Source organism: Cryptotermes secundus, unplaced genomic scaffold (genome assembly GCF_002891405.2).
Source record: "Cryptotermes secundus unplaced genomic scaffold, Csec_1.0 scaffold234, whole genome shotgun sequence".
Classification (NCBI taxonomy): Eukaryota; Metazoa; Arthropoda; class Insecta; order Blattodea; family Kalotermitidae; genus Cryptotermes; species Cryptotermes secundus.
The window spans coordinates 748,504-755,523 of record NW_019725843.1 but is presented as its reverse complement, the minus strand read 5'-3'; the positions used below and the strand labels follow the sequence as shown (position 1 = coordinate 755,523).

At 42.7% G+C, this 7,020-nt stretch overlaps 1 pseudogene; it reads left to right on the top strand.

The window, feature by feature from the left end:
* The first annotated feature begins 452 nt into the window (after nt 1–452).
* On the top strand, nt 453–5,163 carry LOC111863652 (annotated as a pseudogene).
* Nucleotides 5,164–7,020: the final 1,857 nt, after the last annotated feature.

The window sequence follows — 7,020 nt, the reverse complement described above, 5'->3', positions numbered from 1 at the left end:
GCGTGGACTATGTGAAAAGGAGAAAAACCTTGCCCCTATCGGGATCGAACTCTGACCCCTCGGCCGTCCAGCCCGTAGACAGACGCTATACCGATTGCGCTATTGCCGACATGATCTGGAATAAATTAATATAACAGGAGGTTTTCACAGAGATGGCTATGTAGAGTTCTGTCTTGTGGTTTGTAATTGCGTGCAGTCCGGTGAAAGTCAACCGACGCTTCCGAGGAAAATATCGCCTCCATCTTCAGCTCTCTTGCTGACGGCTTCATGCCAGTGACTTGCTTCATCATTAATCATTAATTGCAATGATAACGAACAAGCTAGAAAAAATTAAGTTACCTGAAGTGAGTATATTTTATGAGTTGGCATAAAGAAATTCATAATACTTATTTATATTTAAAGGACTTGGAGTTCTATTCCCAGCAGGTGCAAGGATTTTTGTCTTCGACAGCATGTCCAGACTGACTCTTGATGCCCAACCAAACACTTACGCAATGGATAATGAAGGTAAAGACGGAAGTAGTGCTGATCTCTTGGCATCACCTAGCAGCAAGAATTCTTCAAGAAGTGGTGCTTAGGTAATGCACAGACTACTTCGCCTTTCTCTGTGCATGTTGCTATAATGGCACAACCGTTCTGGTAAGCCTTCTAATACGGATTAGGAAAAATCTGTGATTTTAAAGCATACGTATTTAATGAGAATGTCACGGCCGCGCCATAGCTCAAGCGGTTAGTCGCTGGCTTCCCACCACGGCGGCCCGGGTTCGATACCGGCTCTGGCCAAGTGGGATTTGTGGTGGACAAAGTGGCGCTGGGGCAGGTATTCTCCGAGTACTTCGGTTTCCCCTGCCAATCTTCATTCCACCAGTTGCTCCACAATCACCCTCACCTATCATCTGGGGCTGGTACAATAGGCCAGAAGTGGCCTCAGTACAAGAGAAATAGTCCCACCCCACTAGCAATAAAAAGAAAAAGAGAATGTTTTGAGAAAATTGAGATGTTTAAGAAGTGAGGGAATCATTTCTCCGGTTCAGTTGAAAAGAGCTCAGTTTTCTCAAAACACCCTCAAAATAACACACAGCTCCGGTACATTGTGATAAAAATATTTAATAAAACGTACGAGTAAAGGAGAAGAAGAAGAAGAAGAAGAAGACGACGACGACGACGTAGTTTTAAAATGTTCTAAAGCTTACATAATGTGAATTTCTGAAACGAATAATTAACTATACAGGTAAACACAGAAATAGATATTAAAATCGTAGAATTCTGAGGCGCGTTCTGTGAAGAAACGCGGTAATGAAGGCTAAAGAGAGGTTCTGTATTAAGTTTAATTTAAATAAATTTGTGTAAACCTTAGGCGGTGAAAGGAATACATGTATTTATGGAAATAAAACACGGACCCTGGAATAACTACGAACTTTAGCGATGCGATTCTCGAGCTTGTTAGTAATTTTCCTCGGTAACAGAAGTATAACCCGTGTCGTAGATTTACGGCACGTAAAAGATCCTCATGTCTCTAGGAGACCTTTGAGAAAAATTAGGCAAAGTTTCCCGCCCAAGTAGTTTCCAATGCCTCCGGTAGATGGGGAAGCATCGGGTACCACTGCCAGCCTCGCTGGCTGAACGGGGCTGATAGCGAGCACCAGTATCGGAAGGGTATGGCGACAGTAGAAATTAAAGGGGGACGCACAATGGACCAATAACTGGTCTAAGTGCATGGAGAAACCCACCCCATCTAATAATAATAATAATAATAATAATAATAATAATAATCGGCTGATAATATAGCACAGCAGGATGAACTATGGATGATATGACGTTCATGAAATTCAACAGGATGGCTATCAAAGCATGGTGCTCACTTTAAATCCCTAAAGGCAGTGTAAAATTTCGAGGCGGAAATTGTATTGTAATATGAATTGTAAAAATGTGGAACTTCAATTCAGGTAATTTCCATCTCATATTAACATGAAACAGAAGAAAGAGATGGTCATGCGATATATACATGTAGATACACACTACAACCTATCTAAAATGGACCCTGCACTATCCCAGTGCTTGATTGAGCTTAGCGTCATGAAGACGTGGAGGAGTTTCTTTCTTAGCTTCGGCACTAGATGGAGGTAAGTGGTCACCCTCACTCCCCGGTTGATTTATCTTAATGTAAACAGTAAACCTGTCAACAGGTATGGACCCTGTATACCAGGCATGTCCAACTTCAAACAGGTTGTGATCGACTTTTTAGTGTCAAAACTGTCAGTGATATACCACCCCCTCCTATCGTCGTACCTCGCTTTAAGCAAAAATATTGGTAAAAATAGCACGACACATGATGTTTGTTGTAAAAGCAACACACATTGAAAGTACAGACTACTTTAACACGTATTTTCCTTTCAAAATCTGAATATAATCATATTATATTACAAGTGAATTTACATGTATTTCACGTATAATTTCCTTATAGGCCTATGAGATCGACCAAAAATCGTCCCGCGATCGACGCGTTGGACATGCCTACTGTATACAATATGAATATCTCTTGATTCTGTTGGAAATCAAACCATTATTTCTCGGTCGTCCAGCCTACAGCCAACTCAATGCATCGACTAAGGTATCACTATTTCAAAACGGAAATTGTCTTAATCCGAAAACTTGTATGGTTCCAGAATTATAACGTAAAATTTTATATAGAAAGCCTTTACTGACATTTTCGCTTTTGATAATGTAAATATATTGTACTTGTTATCAAATTGCAAAGTATTTTCTTTAAAAAGAAGAATGAGGGAGGTTAAACTTTGCGCAGGGCCCATCGTTGCCTTGGCGCGGCCTTAAGCATAAATTGTATATTTTAAGGATACTCTGTTGGACGCATAGAACTTTTAATCCTCAAGGTTGCCTATGCAACCTACGCAAGGTATGATTAAACCGTTTCGGCTCGCTAGTCGCTCTTTCGTCACGCGATGATGACTTGCGTTTTAAGATTTTACGTTGTGTAGTCTCGTACATCGCAACCAACGTTCTGAAAGAACATTCTGAAGATGGAGCCAGCAGGTTACTCTGAAATGTTGGCAACGCTCTACTAGACAACATGGGGTGATACTCCCTGAAGACAAGTAATTTTCACAGTTGCCGTCGTGAGAACGTAAAATGACACATTTACTATGAGAGTCGGTGTTTCCCATAGGAATATGCAGGCAGGTTTCTTACAACCGTACTTTTTTGTACTGACCTCTGGAGTGAGGTAGGCCAATTGAGCACCAGCCTTCCAATGAACACGAAACTATCTGTAGCGTCTTATGGGCCTTAGTCCCCGAGTTCCAAGTAAAACTGGACGTCCCAACAGAAATAAATGCAGGGACACAGTTAAAAAATGTACTCCAATATTTATCTTCTGTTCGCATAAATTTTGCGAACTATGTTTCCTAGTATATAACTGCGAAGTAGCATTTCCACCTAAATGTAAAATAAAAATTAATAAACAAATGAAAATATTGTGACGTGTTGCGTTATAGATGACGCCCCTACCTCCCCGCCAGCCGTGACGTGCCGAGCGGAACCGAAGTGAGCCGAGTCCCAGCACGCTGGTCGCTATGCAGAGCGAGTAAACATCGGTGACGTAACACGGACACCGCAGTTGCCACGTAGCCGTAAACAACTCCCAACAGCGTTCGGAAAGGGTGGTTTTGCGAAGTGTTACGAGATAACTGATATGAAGACCGGCAATGTGTATGCTGGTAAAATTGTCTCCAAGAATCTGATGACCATTCAAAATTACAAGGAGGAGTTGACGCAGGAAATAGCTATTCATCGAAGTTTAAACCATAGAAATGTGGTGGGATTCCACGTTTTTTTTTAGGATAATCAGAATGTCTATATTGTGTTGGAACTTTGCAGGAGGTCAATGATGGAGTTACCCAAACGCAGAAAATTTTAATTGAGGCTGAAGTCCGATATTATATGCGTCAAATACTGCTTGGTGTTATTTCTCTCCATGAACAGAGGATTATCCATCGTGATCTTAAAATTTAATTTTATATAACGTTGCCACGCGCGGACTCTGCGACACCATATGTAGTCATTCGTGCTGGTGACTTTCTTTTAAAGACGACATACGTTGTCTTTAGTCGTTTAAAGGTTAAACTTGGCAATTTATTTCTTAATGATGACTTGGAAGTGAAGATTGGAGATTTTGGCCTTGCTGCTAAGATTGAATTTGCTGGAGAGAGGAAAAGGACAGTTTGTGATACACCCAACTACGTTGCTCCAGAAGTCGTGACCAAGAAGGGGCATAGCTTTGAGGCGGACATCTGGTCAATTGGCTGTATTTTGTACACACTGTTGATTGGAAAGCCACCATTTGAGACTAATTCGGTACCAGAGACATATTCTCGGATAAAGAGGTGTGAATATAAGATACCAGCATCCTCACAGATATCAAGTTCTGCCATTAAGATGATCCGAGCAACACTTCAGCTGGATCCCAAGTGCCGACCAAAGGTGGAGGAACTTCTCAACAGTGAATTTTTCACATCTGGTTACATTCCATCCCAGTTGCCTGTGTCCTGTTTGACTGTGGCCCCAAGAGCAGATAAACCAGAGAAGGCTGTGGGCAGGAAACCTCTTCTTGAAGTCAACACCATTAGTAAAGTGGGTACAGGTGGTTCAAGTCCAAAGAAAAAGACCGGATTTCGTCATCCCATTGGCAGCCTTGCTCGACCCAATAGTGGTCAGCGCGAGTGTCCAGCAACTGACTCTCAACACCATCTTCCCACCCTAAGAGGCCAGTTGTGTTCTCTGTTCTAATCAAACCCTAGCAGAGAGACCGGAGTGTTTGGAGATGAAGACACTGACCCAGCTGCTCAACCTCTTGTTTGGATTAGTAAGTGGGTAGATTACTCAGACAAATATGGGTTCGGATACCAGCTTTGCGACGAGGGTGTGGGCGTTTTGTTAAATGATTCGACCAAGCTTGTCATGCTAGCTAATGGAAAGAATGTACAGTACATAACCTGTGAATGAAAGGAGTTCTACTACTTAATGGAGGAGTACCCGGACACATTGGACACAGATGCAAGTAATGTCTCAAATACAGGACGGACAGGAGCGTGTCATAGCTTACTTCAGCAAGACGCTAAACAAAGCAGAGGGAAACCTATGAGTTGAGTTGGAATCTAGCCAGCAGTGAGCAGTAAGGAGTGAGTGGAATTATAGTAGTCACCAAGTTCAGTTGTAACGAGTGAATCGTGAGAGTGTGAAGAGATTTGTGTGTAGGGTTCTAAAGTATGGAAACCCGTAACATTTTTGTAATTAATTGTAGCCGAGACTTGTAGATTGTTAAATAAACCAATTAACAATCCGAACGGCGTCTTAAGTAACAAAACACGTTACAATATGTATCTGATCTAGCACAGCGACGGGCTTCGATTCCCGGCAAAGAAAGATATGTTCTTTTCTTCAGTGTCCAGACCGGCTCTGGGACTCGTCCTGCCTCCTATCCAAATGATACCAGGGACACTTTCTCAGGAGGTAAAGCGGCCGAGACGTGAAACTGACCATTCATCTGTCTAGTACCAACATTATGGATATATGGATCTACACCTCCACTCCCCTGAACATCTTCATTACAAATTGCTTAATTAACTAAGCACACGGACAAAGCGGCCTCCGTGGTCTAGGGGTAACGTTCCCACCTCATGATTCAAGGTACGCGGGTTCAAACCCGGCGGAGGTCGTGGAATTTTTAAGGGCGAAAAAATTCAGGGAATAAGTCCTCCGGGAGGGACTTTAAGCCGTGGGTCCCGTGTCGTAGATTTACGGCGCGTAAAAGATCCTCATGTCGCTCATGTCTCTATGTCTCTAGGAGACCTCTGAGCAAAATTAGGCAACAATTTCCCGCCCAAGTAGTTCCCAATGCCTCTGGTACATGGAGTCGACCTCGTTGGCTGAACGGGGCTGACAGCACGCACCAGTACAGGTAGGGTATGGCGACAGTAGAAATTAAAGGGGGACGCATAATGGACCAATAACTGGTATAAGTGCATGGGGAAACCCACTCCCTCTAATAATAATAATAATAAAGAGCACACGGACAACTTAACTTTCTATGTTCACTAACACCTTAGCTGCTTGGCATTGTGAAAGCCAAAGGCCTTTTGCCTTGTTCACAAACCGCCATTAGATCAGAACCTGAACAAGCTGAGTCCACTGCTCACCTTTACGTACTCGTTATGTTCAGGGGACTCCTGCCTAACAGGAATGCGTGGGATGTAACAGTGTCAAATGATAATTACTGATGAATCTTAATGACATCCATGAAGTACGTTTTCTCTTAAACTGTATATGCGTCTTCTGATGTGGCGCCGTGTATATCTAGTGTAAACCGACGTTTCGGAGGAACGCATCGTAACGTCGGTTTACACTCCATGTACACGGCGCCACATCCCAGAAGACGGCATTCTTCATAGTCACCGCCGTGAAAACCTCAAATCTCACATGTATTTTTCTAATTTAATGTAACTTTTTCCTATCTGATTCATGAAAACCTTCAAGACCTCCTCGGGGCCGCGGATCACCCTTTGGGAGACACTGGTTTAAGACTGATATAGCACATTCCTCCTGGTAGTCGGTAATTATCTGCTAGGCTAGACGGGGTAAAATTCTACAAGACAACGGTCTTCATCCATTCTTATTATCCTCCTTATTGCGTGTTCCTTCTCTGGTCTGTTAACCTCAATTGTCCAAAATATATTTTCTGCGAATTTCTTACTTCAAGAATGTTTCCGGAGCCGACAAACGGATTCTTCTGGAACATATCGTCTTAAAGCATTAGGCAATAATTATTAACTTGTTCTTCTGCTTAACCAAGCACTACGCCATGAAGACATACGGGGAGTTGAGGTTTTTTTTTTTCCTTTGGCGCTACAGCCTACATTTGGGCCTAGGCCTACCTTCATGAAACTCTCCGTTTCACTTCGGTTTACTAGATCTTACACACATGGTAGGACTCCTTGGGCGGGTGAT